General features: G+C 45.0%; 1 pseudogene; it reads right to left on the bottom strand.

The window, feature by feature from the left end:
• Nucleotides 1–9,071: 9,071 nt before the first annotated feature.
• On the bottom strand, nucleotides 9,072–12,869 carry LOC147450316 (uncharacterized; annotated as a pseudogene).
• Nucleotides 12,870–20,766: the final 7,897 nt, after the last annotated feature.

Raw genomic sequence — 20,766 nt, 5'->3', positions numbered from 1 at the left:
ATGAAGTCCACTAGTTTGGCAACATTCATTGGTGTTTTGCAGGGTGTAGGTCCTTGACTAGGAACTGGTGAGGATGGAATCTCATATTACTCAATGGGATCAGGTATTCCTTCGTTAAACATCCTTTCCAACAAGAAGGGTGTATGCTCCCTTTCTGATGTCCCGTCCTCACTCCCTTCTTGGATGATACTAGATATGGCTAACGGTCTATGGTTCATGTGGGGTGGATGAACTTGCATGGGAAACACTGTGTCATGAATTTTGACCTGCATGGGTTCTGGTTCTAGTTTCCTTTGAGTCTCCTCCACTAAACCTCTTAGATGTTTCACCTGCTTAATCTCGTCTACTGGGTTTGGGTACGTCCCAATCTTCTTTTTACGATTCTTCCCTTTTTTCCCCTGCGGTTTATCTTGGGGGTCTTGGATTGCATTTGGAAACACTTGTGGTGTTTTCAGAGGCTCTTTATGATTTTCTCTTATTCGGTTTTCATTTGGTTCCATGTTACGGTTTTCTTTGTCGGTCTTTCCCTTTGTGGTATTGGTTCTAGTCTCCATTGTCTCGACTAAATCTGAATCATCCTCGAGGTCATTCATATACACGGGGTCATCTCCTGTTCCTATGTTTGTTTTGGAACTTGGCTTTGAATTTTCCGTATTCTGCGACTTCTTCCTTCGTGTCTTCTTTTTCTTTGCTTGGATAACTGACGCGGTATCTCTCTCTTCGAGGATATGGCCTGGACCTTGAAGCATGGACCGTGTAATCGCATAAGCGGGTGCGACGGGTGGCATTGGCGATGTCACACTAGCAATTTCGACCAAATTTAGGGGTGTGATTTTAGGCGCATTTGGGTTATAGGGGCATTGGGCAATCAAGTGATCTATGCCACAACGATTACATGTGAGTATTGGCATTGCAGACGTGCTCCCTTGATTCACTTGCATCTGTGCAGCATTCTTTTGCAGCCTAATAGGGCACTCCGCTACTCGATGTGGTCCACCACACTCGTAGCATTGAAGAGGTGGGCTCCTAGCCTGGGTGTTGATATTTTGACCTCTGGATGCGAGAGCAGCAGCTTGATAAACCGGCTTGACTTGTCCCCAACAATCTTCCATGTAGTATATAGGACATTCTTCCAATGTATCAAGTCCGTAGGCAATACTAGTGTCTATTTCCTCCTCACAGCCATCTGCATAAGCATTTGATGGCTCGCAACCCACTTGGTTCATAGGGGCGACTCTTGGATGCGGGGGCTGCGGTCCTAGCACAGGAGGTGGTAGCGGTGTAGCTTGTACAACATTTTGAGATCTAGGGACCATGTGTTGCGGTAGTTGCTCAACAGGTGGAGTAGGCATCAATACAGGAGGTTGAGGCGCATCCGTCCAGGCTACATGTGGTCTATTTGCCATCATACGTTTGATCATTAAACAATCCTTAGCTTGGTGACTATACCTACCACATGCGTTGCAAGTTCCATTAAATTTTACTCTAAACGTAGGGCACTCACTAGTGCTATGTGGACCTAAGCAAATGGAACACCATTGTTGCTCCCTTCTTGGATACATGTGACTATTTTGAGGGGGTCGATTATCCTTAAGAGACTCTTGGATTGCCTTGGTGAGGTCTGTCAAGAATGTCTCAAATACCTTTGGCTCATTGGCAATGGGCTTTGCAGTCATGGGTTCATACTCAATGGCTTGTGAGCTAGTGGATCTCGTGTCAGTAGACACCCTCATGCCTGCTATCATCAAGTTGTCCTCTAATTGGATTGCATTGGCAGTGACATCTTCCCAGGTTGTGATACCTCTAATCACTAGTCCATTATAGATTCCTTCATTCCTCAACCCTCGAATGAATCGATCAAGCAGTTGGTTATTGTTGAAGCGCTCATTTACAGGGCAGCGAGAGTTTAAGTGCTTTAGACGACTAATGAAGTCCCTTACTGACTCTCCTTCCTTACGTTCGGCCTTCTGTAGCTGAGATGCTACACCCCAAAGCACACCTTCTCGTATGTACTCCTTTAGAAACAACCTTCGAAGGGTAGGGTAGATTGTTTTCTCGTCCACCCTTAGGGTCCTATACCAATCTCCAGCCTTCCCACTTAATGTCAAGCTTAAGGCATTGCACTTATGTAGTTCATTGCGTTCCCCTAAGGAATCACATACTTGTTCAAACACTTCAATGTGTTTCCTAGCATCTTCGTCCCCATTGAATTTTTGCGTGAGTTTGGCAATTTGTACTGCCTTACTTCTAGGCTCTCTATCAGATGCGTGACGCATATTTTCCGTGATAGATCGACCTATGGTTTGAGCAAACGCTGCCAAGTCACCTATGTGAGGAGGCAGGGCCGGTGGAGGTACTCTTGGAATCATATGTGGGAGAGGGACGGGTACCGGTCTTGGCATATGTGTAGATGATGCAGGATATGGAACATAACCGGGCATAGGTCCACTCGGATAAGAGCTAGGGAGCGGCACTCGAGGAGCATAAGCAAGTGGTACAATTGGAGGTGTGGGGGCCATGAGTGCATAAGGGGCTAGAGGTACATACGGTCGAGGCCCCATATTAGGTACTACGACACTAGGTAGTGGCACTGCGCTAACCGTAGATGTCATCGGTACATTCTCTGTCAGGCTTATCCCTGGAGTGAGCACTGTGTTTTCCTTAATAGAGGGTTGAGCCAAGTTAGGGAAGCTAAAGTTTTCGCTCGGAGGCTCAGATTGCATAGAGACCCCAGGTGAAATGACGTAAGATGGGTCCATGGGGCTCATTAGAGGAGTCTCCATTTGTGATAGAGTAGGCTGTTGAGCCTTACTCGTATCCAGAAATCTCATGGGGCCAGTTGAGAGTATATTTACCCCTCGGTTTTGCCTTTCTAATTGAATAATGCCATGGATAACATTACAGATCATTTTCTGTTGATCTTCGATGCTCGTGGCACTAGAGGTGGATTGTACAATCTCTATCCATCCTACATGGTAGGCGTGGCCAGAGTGTAGATCCGTCAACACCTCAGTGTGGAGGTCGTATGTCCAATGATCATTAATGAACAATCCTTCTAGAGTCGACGTGTTAACGGTTTCTTGTGAGGTAGAAGCAATGTTGCTCCCCGTGGTTTTACTTGCCACCAACGGTACTCTAGAGGGAACTTCTGAAGGAGGCAGCTCAACAGGGCCTTCTTGGTAAGAAGTTGGTAGGATATCCACATGGACACTCTTTGGGGGTGTGGGGTCCACGTGCGATGTAAAGGAGAGTCCACTTCCCCACCCCCTTCGTGTGCTTCATTTGCATCAGGTTCCGAGCGAGTAGCTCTACCTAATGTTTCCATGAAACGGCTAAACATACTAGTACTAGGCTGTGGAGCTTCGGGAGGTGCATGGCCTTCTCCCTCAGTGTTTTGGGTAGGGTATGCTTCCATGATTTCTGAGTCGGAGGAGGAATCACTAGCGGCTATTTTAGGGTCTTGGGTGGTGCTACCTTGTGTCCCCGCTGAGGGTCTAGAGCTTATCGTGGATGGGTAATGGGTGTCCGTATGAACAGAGGCACTCTCAATATGCTCGTGTTCTAGCACCCGCCCAGAGCGTAAGTGCATGTGCTTTTGATACCCTAAGGTGTCAAAAAGCTGCTCTAGGAGGCCTTGTGACTAGTTTTTAGCGTGTTTTTTGTTTGTTTTTTCGCTAGATTTTTTAGAGCGTGTCGTGGAATGGGCCGTGTGATAGCTCGAAACGAGCGTATCGGTCAGAGGGTCGTGCCGTGCTTTACAGCCCTCCGTTTGGTCACTCTATGCCCTCGGAATCCCTAAAACTGTCAATTTCCAGTAGGGAACTATGCCCAAACTAGAAAGTCTAAGGGTGCAAGTGGGAAGAGAAAGGAGGAGAGTGGAGGACTTGTCCCACATGCTCTCATTCTCTCTTGAGGGGGTAGGGTATATATATAAGAGTGAGTCTAGTATATATTATAAGACTGAGGACTGAGGCCTGGGCCTGGGCTTGGGCTTGGGCTTGGGCTTGGGCTTGGGCAAATGATCCTGATCTATCTTTTATACAAACCAACCCGTCCGTTTTAAGAGTCACATTTTTTATTTTCGAAAAACTTAGCCGCCCGCTCGCTCGCGTTTTTAATTTCCGAATTTATTTTTTTCTTTTTAAATATTTTTTTTTCAGAAATTTTTTTTTCCCCAGAAATTATTTTTTTTTGTGCAGAAAATACAGAAATTGAAAACGCAGATATGCAGAAATTGCAGAAAACGCAGATATGCAGAAATTTCAGAAAACGCAGAAATTGAAAGCGCAGAAATGCAGAAAATGCAGAAATTGCAGAAAATTAAAAAAACGCAAAAATGCAGAAAATTGCAGAAATTGAAAACGCAGAAATTGAAAAACGCAGAAATTGAAAATTGACAGCAAATGCAGAAAACGCAAAAAACAGAAATCTCCACACACTCCTTCCCTGCCTTTCCTATGATAGAAATTGCACCACAAGGAAGCGTAAAGTGCTAACCGAGCTTAGTGTAGGGCATATCCCCGGCAACGGCGCCAAAAATGTGCGCTCCTTGCTGCACTGTCGAAGCAAGGGACTTGCCAATACACCGTATGCGAGCCACAAACGGCTCGAAGCACACAACAAGCCTAAACTAGCAAGCTCAAGAGAACAAAGGGTGTGTCACTCACCGCTCTACGCTCGCCTTCGTGGTGGATTCCTCGCCGCGATGAAGAAGAAGCTGCAGTCGTACCGCGCTCAACCGCTTCGCCGCCGTCGTGCCTTCGTAATACTCGATCGCACACACACTCTCCCTCTCTCTCTCTCTCTCTCACACACACACACAAGGAGGTGAAGAAGAAGAAGATGGAGATGGAGATGGAGCAAGAGCACTCTTCAATTGCACAAATGAGAAAATGAGTAAAAATTAGGTTTAGTTGGCTTTTATAGGAGCTCACCCCATTCACACTTGGGCACCCATGCTTAACCAAATAATCCCTTGAATGTCCAAGTTAAAGTGCGCCTCTCATCGGCGATCACTCTACCTTTCCCTATTGGACCGACAAGCCCGGTACCTGACTCTAAATAATACAACGTTTATAGATCATAGGGTGTCCGTGTGCCGTGAGGGTTAACAGCCGTCATCAAGTGCATCCTCATGTGGACCATGCATGATTACCTAGGATTTGGAGAGGTATCTGGTAAGTATGCACATTTTAATTGTACTCTTTGCTTTAGGTTTATCGTCTCATGTGTAACGTTTGTTTACCTCTTGGCAGGATTGGCAACATCTGGACATAGTGCGTGTCCCACTCGTGGCCCTTCCCTTGTGACAGAGAGAACTCCTCTTCTTGGGAAGGTGATCTATCCCAACAACCATCGCTTCCTACCTCCTTCACATCGTAGATATGCTCCCCCTATCAGTGGAGTGCAGCCGTTCCATTGGAACATGGCTGATTGGGCAAAGCATTGGGAGGAGCATCATGGTACCTCACCGCCTCCCAATGGGTTGCCAAAGGGTATGTCGAGGTACTCAATCTTCTTGTCGCTACCCTATTGGGCTTCGTTGAAAATTCACCACTTATTGGACCCTATGCATGTATTCAAAAATGTTGGGCAAGCTATATGGGATCACATAATTGGAAAGAAGGATTCATTGGGTGCTAGGGAAGATTTAAGAGCCATTAGACATCTCCCCCCTTCAGCCACGCCCCGCATGGGGGAGCGGGAAAAGATGATTCTCCCAAAAGCACCGTGGATAATGTCAAAGGCAAACCAAGAGCGGACAAAGCAAGTTATTGCATCCATCAGAACTCCAACGGGATATATGCGGTCACTCAAAGGTGCTTTCACAAAAACCAAAAAGGGTGGCTCCACTCATATGTATGGATTGAAATCCCATGATTGGCATAAAATCCTTCAGGTAAGAGTAGAACAATTTGTGGTGTCTATGTGTCCTTATATATAGGTTGACATTCACTAAGATGTTTTATTGCTTGTAGTTTGTACTTTCCATAACTATTAGTGGTTATGGGGACACTAAGGTGAAGGATGCAATATTCAAAGTGGGTGAGATTGTGAGGTAATGGGTTTTTTTCAAGTACTATATCATGTTGTGCATGCATGAACTTTGGAATTTTTTTTCATCTACTATATAACGTTTGCCATGTAGATTTGTGAGCTCCAAGGAGATAGAAGTAGAAGCCATACCAGTAGCCCATCAGCTAGCAGTAGAGGCAGTGTGTGCTATTGAGGATGCATTCCCACGTATAATCCTTGTTAGCCAAATACACCTATTGCTTCACCTTGTTGAGGAGATTGCCATTTGTGGGGTGGTTCACTCTAGATGGATGTTCTTCTTGGAGAGATTCTTGAAGACTTTAAAGGATTTTGTTAGATTGAGGTCACAACAGGAGGTATGCAAAATAAATACAATATAGATAGCATTTAAACGCTATGGAGTTAATAATAAAAATATGTGGTTTTAATGTTTTCAGGCGAGCATGGCAGAAGGTTGGGTGGTGCAAGAGGCATTTGTGTATGTCTCACAATATCTCATCACAGTGGATCCATCATTGCCTTGTCTATGGAGTGAAGAAGAGGATCCTAGGAAGCACTCAACCATTCCCAGTGGAAAAGGCTCACTCTTGGTCATGGATAGAGAGTTTCATGCCATAGTCAACAACTACTCTTTACTCAATGCCACTATCATGACCAAATGGGTCAATATGTACTTGGAAGCCCGTGCAGCTAGAGAAATGGATAGAGATGCATGGAAGAGGGTCCCATGGAGGTAGACGTGCACCTCCTTTTCCTAAAGAGCTTGCAAAATATCCTGACTTGATTCAAGTAGAGTGGATCCATAATGCCATGACCAATGCCAAAGCACAAGGAGAACAAATAAGCCCTAAAGAATGGGAGTATGCGCGAGGATGCTTGCGCAAGGTGAGTGTGTATATGTTATGTATGCATGTATGCAAATCACTTAATGAAATGCAATGTAACCTCTTATGCATTGTGATTGTAGGGTCTCATTTTCAACTCCATTTGGTCCGAAGGCCGACATTTTCGCACCCGCAAGATAGATGAGCGTCGGACCACTAATGATTGTGGCGTGATGGGAAACTTTGACACAACAACAGATGAGGTCAGATATTGTGGTACTATAGAGAGAATAATCAAAGTGGATTTCAGATCTTTTCACAAAATCCTCTTTGAGTGTCGATGGTTTGCGGGTGAGGTCAAAAGACATGAAAATAGGCTCATTATGATGGATTCCACCCAATTCCATCGGGGAAAAACTGACAACTTGGTGTATCCTAGTAGTTGCGAGCAGGTAATTTAGACTATGTGCAATTAACTTAATTTAAAAATTTAAGTTATGTATATCAGCTTATTCTTAGTGTGTGACGTACAGGTCTTTTATGTGCCATGTATATTTCAAAGAAGACTTTGGTATGTCATTCCAGTCACGCCGCGGGGTAGATCTATCTTTGCAGAGACGGACATTGAGCCAGTAATTGATCCCATCATACCATCACCACAAGATGCAGAGGAAGATGTAGTAGAAGTTGAAGAAGGTCAGCCAAGCCTTGCAAATAATCATCTTGAGGAGGAGGAAGAGGGAGAAAGCGATGATGATTCTACAGGAGGTGATGGAGAGGAGGAAGAATCTCTAAATTTGTTTATTGATTTGAATACTATGGGTCTAAATATGGATTGTAGTGCTTGTAGAGATCTTATACAAGATGAGAATTAAAAAAAATCTCCATTCTTTCACTTGGTGTAGTATATGATTAATTTGCAAATGTTTCGTTATGTGCTTATGAATAGTATTTTTAATGGTTTTGTTGTGAGTTCAATGATTTATGTATAGAATTTTTAGAGTGAAAGAGAGATTAAGTGAAGTGAGCAAGCATTCTGGAGAGTGTAGGAGTTGTATTGGATTTAAATGGAAACCCGTGGGAGAGGGAGGGGGAAGGGGGTCCAGCTTGTCTTAGCGGTAATGTTTGCGGCAATAATCGCGGATATTTGCGCGGTAATATGTGCGATAAAGTGCCGCTCCTACATCAAAACAATTCTCTCTCTTCATTTTGAATTCCTCTCTCTTGTTTTGCGGTAATGGCCCGCGGTAAACACCACGATCTCTCATAGTGCTTCTCCAAGGGGGGAGTAATGTCAGGCCAAGTGCCACCCAGGAGGTCAAAGACCGGGCCAAGGGCCGGCTGCCAATGGAGATGGGATTTTAGGGACAAGGCCTATAAGGGGAGGTTGGGTGGATGATCGAGGTCAGGCAATCCCAGGGTTTTACACTACACAGAAGAGCCTTAGCCTTTAAGCAAAATGATTGCATCTTTCTTAATCTTCCCAAGGCTTGATTAAGGCACACAATGGGCAAGAATACTACGGGACACCAAAAGGACTATGCTAAGTTAGAAAAAAGGTACTATGGTCCCTTCCAGATTCTTAGGCCAATCAATGATATGGCCTATCAACTCAAGTTGCCCAGCCATTGGCTCATACACAATGCTTTCCACGTGAGCCTAGTAAAGCCTTACAAAGGAGATCCACCTCAAGAAGATATTATTGAAGACCCACCGAAGATCCAGGACCAAGAAGAATTGCTGCAGCCTGAGTCCATTATCTGACATGAAGACAAGGTATTACAAGATGGTGGAAGGGGGGAAAAGGGAACAACACCCTGTACACACAAAATTGCCTCTCTAGAGCCTAGGGAATATCCGGCACCCCTAACCACACAGAAACTCACACACACACACACACACACACACACATTCTGCATATTTGCAATGCTACGGCTTGCTTTCAAATGTCCCGACTATACATACTCCAGACATAATCACACAAGGCTCTCTCGATAGCACACCATCACCCACGTTTGTAAACACACCCGCAATCAATAGGAGACTACACTAGCCTCAACCGCACACAAGTTGCTCGCACAATCACTCTCTCTCACTCTTTGTACACACACACACTGTCAGCGGGTCCAGAGCAATGCGCTTCCACGGACACCCGCTCGGGACTAGACGAACAAGAAATAGGAAAAAAAATGATTGATATGACACAAAGGATTGCAGACAAACTAAATATCATCACAAAAACAAAACCAGGTACAATGATGGCATCCCTTGGTGACCAATTTTTTCTGACTCATAGGCAACCCTCTTCCTCCTCAAACTTGTGCTTTGTAACGCATGCAACTCACGACCCCAACCATCTCCATACAGCCGATCCCTCCCACAAGTGGACGCCCCTCTTCAATTAGTTGCCACTCTCTTCTTTGGTTGCCTCTACTGGTCTTCTCAGCCCTCGCCACCTCACTGGATTTGCATATGAGTTTCTCTTCACGGCATCAACACTTGGAGGCTTGCTAGCTTGCGACCCCTTAGCTTCTCCCTGCTTCTTTTGTTTTGCCAATGGCGCACACCAACTTCACAAAGCCCATTCGTCTTGACACGGCATCTCCACACCCTGCAGAACCACCGTAGCCCTCTCAATATCCTCCCCATTCTGAATGTACCGGGGGCCATTCATAATGACGACCCTCTCCTTCCCTGGTCATGGCCAATGGTCATGGCCAGTCCCTTGCGGCCTACTTTGATTGCATATAGAGCAGGCGATTACCCAATGGACTGCAGCCTTTCACCCCTTGCAGCCCGCCATACCAGTGCTCCCACCTAATGGCGCCACTTCACAATTCTCCAAGCCTGGTCCACCTTCTACTCGCGGCTCCCCCTGTGCATCCAACTGCCCATACAGAGGCCCTTGCTGGCCTACCGTAAATGGCATCCCACCATGCTTACCTCCCACCAGAATATGGCGCTGCCCTGTAGCCCCCCTTACATGCAAGTGGCCCATGCGGCCTTCCTTTCTTGCCCACACCAAGCTTCCTCATGCAGTTCGCTCCCAACAGATGGCGCTCCTTTACTTCTTGCTCTGCTCGTCTACTGCAGACCGTTTTTTTGCATGCTTTAAAAAAAGCAATTGTGTTTTTTTTTTTTTTTTAAATGATTTGGCTAGTATTCCCGCGCAAGGATCATCAAATCGCCTGTGATTGCCGACAATCGGTGTCTCACAGCACTTTGATCACCAAAGAGATCACCTGGTTGATCTCCTCCCTCGCCACACTGTACGACACCTCACAAAATCTGCCTTGAATCCTCAAGCACTCTGACTAGCAAATCTTTTGCACCATGTTCGGCCTGTTAAATGCCCCACTTAGCATACACATCCAATGGTACCTGTCACACTTGGCGCCCGACAACACAGGCTCAAGCACATTGTCGCAACACTGCCTGCTGCCATACACCTACAATGAGCCTTTCCACGGGTCGACATATTTGAGTTGTACCATCATTGCCCACCGCTCGTTGAGCATTTATGCTCAACCATAGTATTATTTAGGTATTAGAAAACTGCATAAGAAGCAAGAACATGATAGCATAATTAGAGGCTATATGTAGTAGAACTGTATAGATAGAGAGGGAGATCGTATGAGTTGCATCGCGCTTTCCCAAGTGTGATGCAAACTCCAGCGGGATCAAATACATGGCATTGAGCACAACAATGTGTCCATAGTACATGCATAATCAACCTTTTTTTTGCACCTGTAAACCCGAAAACAAGCCTCTTGTGTAGCTTGGCATAGCATCGATCTTCAATTCCCTGTATCCATACACTGGCCTCATACATAAAACAAGCTTGTAAACCAACCTATGAAGCATCTCCACCAGACACCATGATTTTATCACCTGGTAGAGAGCTCTCCATAGCATACCTCTCATCACGATAGCTTTGCAAACCATGCAAAACTTCAAAAGCGTGTCCATCAATAGCATAACACCCACCTTTGTCAACCTATCTTCCACTATCACTGCTTCTTGGATAACAAAGCCTACCTGCTTCTCAAGAATATCCCCTGTTGTAGGTCCTTCAAACGGCACACACTCTATACCTGACTCACCATGCCAATCTTCGTTTGCCATAGCCTTTGATACTTCATCTTCAGCCACTTCATGCGAGAGCTTTGGATTGCTCAATCACCTTCACCTAATCTTCAAGTGCTTCTTCTACGACCACATCATCTGCTAAGCAAGAAAGAAATCCATGATCTATTACCTCATTCTCTGGTATGTCGACATCATCCACACCTTCTAGAATGCACTACCGCTCTTCAATATAGTTGGTAGGGCAAGGTTGCCCAACCCCCTGGCTAACTTCTTCCTGTACAGCTTCGACCATCGCTTTATCAACATCTTCAAACTTTTCTTGTGAGCTCTGATCCATAGCTTCATTTGATTCTTCATGCATACACACTTCGGCTAGGACCGCATCCTTGCTAGCTGCGGGCTAATAGACTCTTGTATAGCAGCACACCAAGCTGGAGGTACAAATTGAAATGAATGAACAAAATGGCTTACCAATGGCAAAGCAGCTACCTCTTTGACGCTTGAACTCCCCTTTGGCTTCATGGCATGACAAAACTCCATTGTCGAGCTATATCCATAGTCTTCCGGCTTCAACAAACCCATCTCTAGCTTCTTCTTTGATTTCCTGCTCTTTGCCTTGGCTAAGCAAACCATTTGCGCATGTCCTACGCACCACCACCACACTCGACCTTCTCCTTGATTCGCGGATGCAAGCATGCTGAAAACTGCTCTCACTTGAAATGCTCTCCACTTCGCACACCTGTAATAGCAGCTTATAGTCCCTCCCAAATAGATTCAAATTTACCCAAAAACAAAGCAAAATCTTCTGTTACATCCTGATTTAGCTTGCTCAATTGTTCACCCAAGTCCGATGGAGAAACCCGCTTCTGAAAAGCTTCAACAAAGTGTTTGCGAATCTCGCTCAGTGACTAATGATCTGCAACCTTCAATCCCTCAAACCAGGCTTGGCTCGTCCTTGTAGAACCAATGGTAGTGCCTTCAATTTCACTTCATGTCCAAATTCAAATCTACAACATGTATAGCTTCAGATTAGAAAACCAATCTGCAGCCTCTTCTTCTCCAGCAACCACCAAGTCAATATCATGCATCATCTTCATGCTTTAAAACTTCACCGAGAAGCAATCAGTAGCTCCTCCGTGGGGGCACCACTGATGGAAAGGGGGAGAAGGGAACAACACCCTGCACACACCAAGCTGCCTCTCTAGAGCCTAGGGAATATCCGGCACCCCTAACCACACAAAAACTCACACACACACACACACACATTCTGCATATTTGCAATGCTACGGCTTGCTTTCAAATGTCCCAACTATACACCCTCCAGACATAATCACACATGGCTCTCTCGACAGCATACCATCACCCACGTCTATAAACACACCCGCAATCAATAGGAGACTACACTAGCCTCAACCACACACAAATTGCTCGCACAATCACTCTCTTTCTCACTCCCTGTACACACACACACACTGTCAGCGGGTCCGGAGCCACGCACTTCCACGGACACCCGCTCGAGACTAGACGGACAAGAAATAGGAAAAAAAATGATTGATCTAACACAAAGGATTGCAGACAAACTAAATATCATCACAAAAACAAAATCGGGTACAATGATGGCATCCCTTGGCGACCAATTTTTTTTTACTCATAGGCAACCCTCTTTCTCCTCAAACTTGTGCTTTGTAACCCATGCAAATGACGACCCCAACCATCTGCATACAAGTGGACGCCCCTCTTCAATTAGTTGCCACTCTCTTCTTTGGTGGCCTCTACTGGTCTTCTCAGCCCCCGCCACCTCACTGGATTTGCATATGAGTTTCTCTTCTCGGCATCAACACTTGAGGCCTGCCCGCCAGCTTGCGACCCCTCAGCTTCTTCCTGCTTCTTTGGTTTTGCCAATGCACACCAACTTCACTCAGCCCAGTCTCCTTGACACGGCGTCCTCCACACCTCGCAGAACCTTCGTAGCCCTCTCAAGATCCTCCCCCTGCTCAATGTACCGGGGGCCATCCGTGATGACGACCCTCTCCTTCCCTGGTCGTGCCCAGTCCCTTGTGGCTTGCTTTGACTGCATATAGAACAGGTGATTACCCAATGAACTGCAGCCTTTCACCCCTTGCATCCCACCTTCTACTGGAAGCTCCCCCTCTGCAACCAACTGCCCATACATAGGCCCTCGTTGGCCTACCGTAAATGGCATCCCGCCATGCTTACCTCCCACCAGAATATGGCGCTGCCCTGTAGCCCCCCTTACATGCAACTGGCCCATGCGGCCTTCCTTTCTTGCCCACACCAAGCCTCCTCGTGTAGTAACGCTCCCGACAGATGGCGCTCCTTTACTTCTTGCTCTGCTCGTCTACTGTAGACCATTTATTTGCATGCTTTAATAAAAGCATTTGTGTTCTTTTATTTTTATTTTTATGATTTGGCTAGTATTCCCACGTAAGGTTCATCAAATTGCCTCCGATTGCCGACAATCGGTGTCTCACAACACTTTGATCACCAAAGAGATCACCTGGTTGATCTCTTTCCTCGCCACAATGTACGACACCTCACAAAATCTGCTTTGCATCCTCACTACAACATAACCCAAAGTTATCGACGCTTTATATATCGACGTCTGTGCCTTTCCACGCTCATATCGACGTACTTACCATCCGTCGATATACGCGTCGATATGACTGTGGATACACACGTCGAAAGGCTAATTTTCCCACGCGTATATCGACGCATGTATCGACGCAGGTATCGACGAAAGTAATTTGGAGGAAAAAAAGCCGAACCCGCGCGAAGGGGCCATTTTCACCCTCAATGCGCGGGTTCTCATATCTTGACCGAAACCTGCTGCGAGGTATTATGGAACTCTTCCCCCCCCCCCCCCCCCCTACCTCTCTCTCTCTCTCTCTCTCTCTCTCTCTCTCTCTCTCTCCCCACATCGTGTGTGTGTGTGTGTGTGTGTGTGTAGGAAAGAGAGAGAGAGAGAGAGAGAGAGAGATAGAGAGAGCGGTGTGTGTGTGTGTGTGTGTTTGTGTAGGAGAGAGAGAGAGAGAGAGAGAGAGAGAGAAGTGTGTGTGTGTGTAGGAAAGAGAGAGAGAGAGAGAGAGAGAGAGAGAGAAATAGAGAAGTGTGTGTGCATGTAGAAAATTAAAGAGAGAGATAGAGAGCGGTGTGTGTGTGTGTGTGTAGGAAAGAGAGAGAAAGAGAGAAGTGTGTGTGTGTAGGAAATTAAAGAGAGAAAAATGTGCGTAGGAAATTAAAACTAGAGAGAAAGAGTTATGATTTGCATAAAAAATTAAAATTAAAGAAATAAATGAAATGAAATGTTATGTTAACTCTTTAAAAAGCCAAAGTGACCTATGAGACCAAAAAGTTACAATGTGGTAGACTGATACTAGGTTAGAATAACAAAATGACAAAATAACATATGATGGAATCCTAAACTGTTGGGTGTGGACTAAGCAGCTAAAACAGCTAACTGAAACCATCCTTAGTTCATTAAATAGTCTTAAAGCAATGTCAATAGCGCGTATGGAAAACCATAGGTCAATGGGTTTGAATTAACGTCAAATACATAAGCCGTAGGTCAAATCCGGTTACGTTTTCTAATGAAAAAACGCAAACGAACTTCGGAAATGGCTTCTATACCTACTCAAACCATCCGTAGACGATTAGGTAGTCTTTAGGCAATTTCAAGAGTGCATATGGCAAGCGGTAGGTCAAACGGATAGAAGAAACGCCAAATACACAAGCCGTAGGTCAAATCTGGTTGCGTTTTTCTACGGAAAAACGCAAACGGACTTCGAAAATGGCTTCTATGCCTTCTGAAACCATCCGTAGACGATTAGGTAGTCTTCAGGCAATGTCAACAGCACGTATGACAACCCGTAGGTCAAACAGATAGAAGAAACGCCAAATACACAAGCCGTAGGTCAAATCTAGTTGCGTTTTTCTAGGGAAAGACGCAAACGGACTTCGGAAATGGCTTCTATGCCTACTGAAACCATCCGTAGACAATTAAGTAGTCTTTAGGAAATGTCAAGAGCACGTATGGCAAGCCGTAGGTCAAACGGATAGAAGAAACGCCAAATACACAAGCCATAGGTCAAATCCGGTTGCGTTTTTCTACGGAAAAACGCAAACGGACTTCGGAAATGGCTTTTATGCCTTCTGAAACCATCCGTAGACGATTAGGTAGTCTTTAGAAAATGTCAAGAGCGCGTATGGAAACCCGTAGGTCAAACGGATAGAAGAAACGCCAAATACACAAGCCGTAGGTCAAATCCGGTTGCGTTTTTCTACGAAAAAACGCAAACGGACATCGGAAATGGCTTCTATGCCTACTGAAACCATCCGTAGACGATTAGGTAGTCTTTAGGCAATTTCAAGAGCGCGTATGGCAAGCCGTAGGTCAAACGGATAGAAGAAACGCCAAATACACAAGCCATAGGTCAAATCCGGTTGCGTTTTTCTACGAAAAAACGCAAACGAACTTCGGAAATGGCTTCTATGCCTTCTGAAACCATCCGTAGACGATTAGGTAGTCTTTAGTCAATGTCAAGAGTGTATATGGAAAGCCGTAGGTCAAACGGATAGAGGAAACGCCAAATACACAAACCGTAGGTCAAATCCGGTTGCGTTTTTCTACGGAAAACGCAAACGGACTTCGGAAATGGCTTCTATCCATACCGAAACCATCCGTAGTTCATTAATTAGTCTTAAAGCAATGTCAAGAGCGTGTATGGAAAGCCGTAGGTCAATGGGTTTGAATTAAAGTCAACTACACAAGCCGTAGGTCAAATCCGGTTGCGTTTTTCTACGAAAAAACGCAAACAGACTTCGGAAATGGCTTCTATCCATACCGAAACCATCCGTAGTTCATTAAGTAGTCTTAAAGCAATGTCAAGAGCGTGTATAGCAAGCCATAGGTCAATGGGTTTGAATTAACGTCAACTACACAAGCTGTACGTCAAATCCGGTTGCATTTTTCTACGAAAAAACGCAAACGGACTTCGAAAATGGCTTCTATGCCTACTGAAACCATCCGTAGATGATAAGGTAGTCTTTAGGCAATGTCAAGAGCGCGTATGGCAATCCGTAGGTCAAACGGATAGAAGAAACGCCAAATACACAAGCCGTAGGTCAAATCCGGTTGCGTTTCTCTACGGAAAAACGCAAAAAGACTTCGGAAATGGCTTCTATGCCTTCTGAAACCATCCGTAGGCGATTAGGTAGTCTTTAGGCAATCTCAAGAGTGCGTATGGAAAGCCGTAGGTCAAACGGATAGAAGAAACGCCAAACACACAAGCCGTAGGTCAAATTCGGTTGCGTTTTTCTACGGAAAAACGCAAACGAACTTCGGAAATGGCTTCTATGCCAATTGAAACCATACGTAGACAATTAGGTAGTCCTTAGGCAATGTCAAGAGCGCGTATGAAAAGCCGTAGGTCAAACGGATAGAAGAAACGCCAAATACACAAGCCGTAGGTCAAATTCGGTTGCGTTTTCCTACGAAAAAACGCAAACGGACTTAGGAAATGGCTTCTATGCCTTCTAAAACCATCCGTAGATGATTAGGTAGTCTTTAGACAATGTCAAGAGTAGGTATGCAAGCCGTAGGTCAAACGGATAGAAGAAATTCCAAATACATAAGCCTTATGTCAAATCCAGTTGCGTTTATGAAGGCGCCAAAATATCGACGTCAACCAATTTATGAAGGCGTCAAAATATCGACGCTTCGTACTTGTCTAGAATTTTTGAATCTTCAGTCACTGTACGGGTGGTCAAATGCAAGCATCACTGCTTTTTTTAGGTAGGTAATTTATAAAAGGCATTTTCCGATTGCAACGGTGACGTGCTTGGGGAGCTTTTTAATTTAATGTGGCTTAAACAGGTTGTTGCGGGAGCAACTTCTCCCGGTTGGCAATGACATGCCCCCCTCCACGCCAGACGTAAAGCAACTATTGACCTCAATTGGCTTGGACTACAACAAGATTCATGCATGTCCAAATGATTGCATTCTTTTTCGCAATGAATTCGCAAAATGTCTGTCATGTCCTAAGTGCGGAGCAATGCGCTACAAAGAAGATGCAGTTGGCGAGACAGTGCCATCTAAAGTGTTGCGGCATTTTCCTATTATTCCTAGGATAAAAATCATGTTTTGTTGTGGTTCCATTGCAAAGTTGATGCGATGGCATTCTACGAATAGATCCACTGACGCAACATTTAGGGTGCCTCCTGATTCAAAGGCTTGGAGGCACATTTAAGATACCTGGCCACATTTTAAGAGTGAACCACGCAATCTGCGTTTGGGCATGGCAATGGATGGATTCAATCCATTTGGATTGAGAAGCTCGTCATGGAGCACTTGGCATGTGTGCCTTATCAATTACAACCTCCCGTCGTGGCTTGCCATCAAGAAGGGTCATTTGATATTAAGCTTGATTGTACCTGGTAAGTTCAAGGCAAAAAACATGGATGTTTATCTAGCTCCACTAGTTGACGAGCTCGAGGAGTTATGGCATGGGATCGACATAGCATATGCGGTTGAACCACTAGGACAACAACATGCAAGGATCCATGGACTTCTTATGTGGACTATGCATGATTGGCCAGGATACGGAGAAGCTTCTGGTAATGGTTCTTGATTTACAAAATTCTCGCTATTCGCAAGCACTTTTCCTTGGCCTGATTCATGCTTTAATATATGCAGAGCTAACAACTTCGGGATACAATGCATGTCCAATTTGCAGGCAGTCCTTGGATGCGCGCTATTCTGTCTCTCTTCAAAAGACAATTTATCACGGCCGCTTCGACACTTAGGGGTGGGGCAGAGGCAGGTACTTCCTCATTTGCACAGCACAGGCGCACTCGCCGATCTCGGCGATCGTCAGGTGGAGGTGGTGGTTGCTATGGAGGAGGGTCCACAGATGCTTCGACCCCTCCTCGCTCACGACCCCCGTCCTACCCAGGCACACCTCTCGACACACCTCTTGGCACACCTCGGACACCTTGGGGGGCACACGATCCTAGTGCCTCCAAGCTCTATACTGTACGGCCAGATGGTTCTGTTGACATGGATAGAGTCGGGACTGAGATGAGACAGCGGATTCGCCACCTCGCAGAGCTACAGTTTTCGACCAGCATTCTGACGTCTTGGGATCAGCAGGAAAAGGACAAAGTCACTTACATAGTGGAGACCATTCTGAGAGAGTACCAGCCTGCTCTGGGTTCTGACATTGTTCCGAGGAGCTGGATCAAGGGTGTTGTACGGAACACCGTGAAACATCGACAAGATGCAGCTCGGAAGGCTTTCAGGATCGGCTCGCCGAAGCCTTTGGGCATCCCACACGAGACATGGCTTCAGATCAGGGAGGATGAGCGAACAACGGCCACGTGGTTCAGACAGCAGCGTGAGGCTGCGCAGATATGACAGATGACCAGGGGAACATCTCATCTTGGCAGCGGAGGCTTCAACACCTTTCGCTATGAGTTTGTGAGTTTCTAATCCAATCTTAACTATGGCGTTCTTTAAAACGCGATGAATCATATATTCTTATTACTCTGATTTTTGTATAAACGCAGAATCGTGCGATGCATTGAGCCCCGACACGTCAGTAGGAGTCAGATGGATATCACAAAGGTATCTATGAAGTATTGAATGATCTTGATGCTTCAGGAGAGCCTGTAGACTGGGCGGCCTTACAGTCTCGCTGATCGCTTGAGGTGAGACGTTAATATGTGTGAGTTGATTTAATTAAGTAAGTATATGTGAATACTAATTTTGTGAGTTGTCCTATGTGTAGGTTGTGACGCCTAGTCATCAGTGGCCCGGATTTCATATATATGCTTTGTGAGAGACAGACACGCTTCCGTGTCTCCTTTTGTATAGACATATATATATGGTTATTATTATTTTTCAGACAGTTACTGTTTTCCTTATGGTTATGGTTATTGTCATTGTCATTGTATAGACATGGTTATTTCTCCTATTCTTGTATAGACATAGTTATGGTTCAAGTTTTGTTTATGGTTATGTTTAACTTTTTGGTTATGCTTATGGTTATTGTTAATTTTGTTTTTGGTTATGATCAAAGTGGTTATATTGGTCAGTTATGGTTATGCTTTTAAGTTATGGTTATGGTTCGTTATGGTCATTGGCCTTAAATCTCATGTGAGATCTTACATGGATAGCATGTAGGAGGCGTATACATGATATATATATTTTTGAAAAGTTTACGTAAAACCGAAGGCAACTCTGCCGAAATTTCTACGAGAGCACGGTTGATTTTGGTGCTGCTCGCTTTCTTGGGCAGAGGGCAGGAAGTGTGGCTGTGGTGCCTGTGTCCATCTTTTCATTGGGCACACGCCAGGCTACCCGTCTATAACAGCGTCGATATACGTGTCGCTATCCGCGTCGCTAATAAAGCCTTTCCACTCGTATATCGGCGCTCTTTGCGACAGTTTCACAGGGATGCATATATCGACGTTAAGCATCGCTATATACGTCGATAACCCCCTTTTTTGTTGTAGTGCCTCAAGCACTTTGACTCACAATTTTTTTGCACCATATCCGTCCTGTTAAATGACCCACTTAGCATACACATCCAATGGTACTTGTCACACTTGGCGCCAGGCACAGGCTCAAGCACATTGTCGTGACACTGCCTGCTGCCATACACCTGCAATGAGCCTTTCCACGGGTCGACATATTCGAGTTGTACCAACGGTAAGACTATTCGATGATATCTTATCAAGTTTAAAAAATTATGCTTTGAATATGCTAGATGAATGCAAGGCATACAATTAAAGGATAACCTAAACCTTGTCAATGCTTACAATGATTCCCTAGAGTAAGAAAGTGTAACTATGTTTAAATTAACAAAGTTTGTCTTATAAGACTATCTTTTTCTCTATTGTGCACAAATGTTAATAAGTATGCATGCTTAGGGTCATGTTTGTGGTTACGACGTCTCCCGAAGACCAAGTAGAGCTTGTCACTCTACTATGGAAGATTGATCTGAACTAATGAGCAGACATGATCGCTGCAGCTAAGGCTCTCAAGCACCAAATGGACTAGTCATTCATTCTAGAAGGGTGTCATAGGGTAACATAGGAATCCTCTACTTGCTAGCAAACGGACTTATGACTAGGCTTTATCTTCTCTACCTCATAGTTGAGGATGACTATGATTTCAAGAGATATGTAATATCATGTTAAAGTGATCATTTAATATGGGGAAGTACAAGGGGAGTAAAAGCTAAAATATTGGTAAGGTTGCCAAACTAGTCTCTATCAAGGATCCAAAGGAGGAAAAATAGGGAGCCAAAGGGAGACAATCTGAAAAAGAGCAATGTCCTTCAATGGGGCTTAAAATACCTAAGGTTCAGCTCCATTAAGACTTCCATAGGCTAAGGTTCCAAAAATTAACTCATTTATCCAGTGGCCAAAGCAAGGGGAAAATTGGATGCTCATGGGAAGACTAAAAGATCTTCCCACATCCCTAAGAAGGAGGGGGCGAGCCCTTATTGTAGGGGATGAGAGAGAAACACACACACACACTCCAAGGCTTTCCCTTTACACAAAGGGAATATTGGACACATGTCAGGCTCCTAGGCCAGTTGCCCCAACCTCCCCTCAATCCTATTGGATGGCCATAGAGGTGGACCAATGACAATTACGCTAGAGTAAATTTAGTCTAATCAATTTAAAAATGCTTGATAAAAGAACCAATAAAGATTAAGCTTCCTAGAAGACTATTGGACAGTCTACCAAGGATGACAATGAGCATTTAGCAGCCCAATGGCTTGCCTAATTT

Source organism: Adiantum capillus-veneris, chromosome 9, assembly GCF_014529385.1.
Source record: "Adiantum capillus-veneris isolate H3 chromosome 9, ASM1452938v2, whole genome shotgun sequence".
NCBI lineage: Eukaryota > Viridiplantae > Streptophyta > Polypodiopsida > Polypodiales > Pteridaceae > Adiantum > Adiantum capillus-veneris.
Note: the sequence above shows the minus strand (reverse complement) of the source record. Positions and strands in the feature narration are given on the sequence as shown.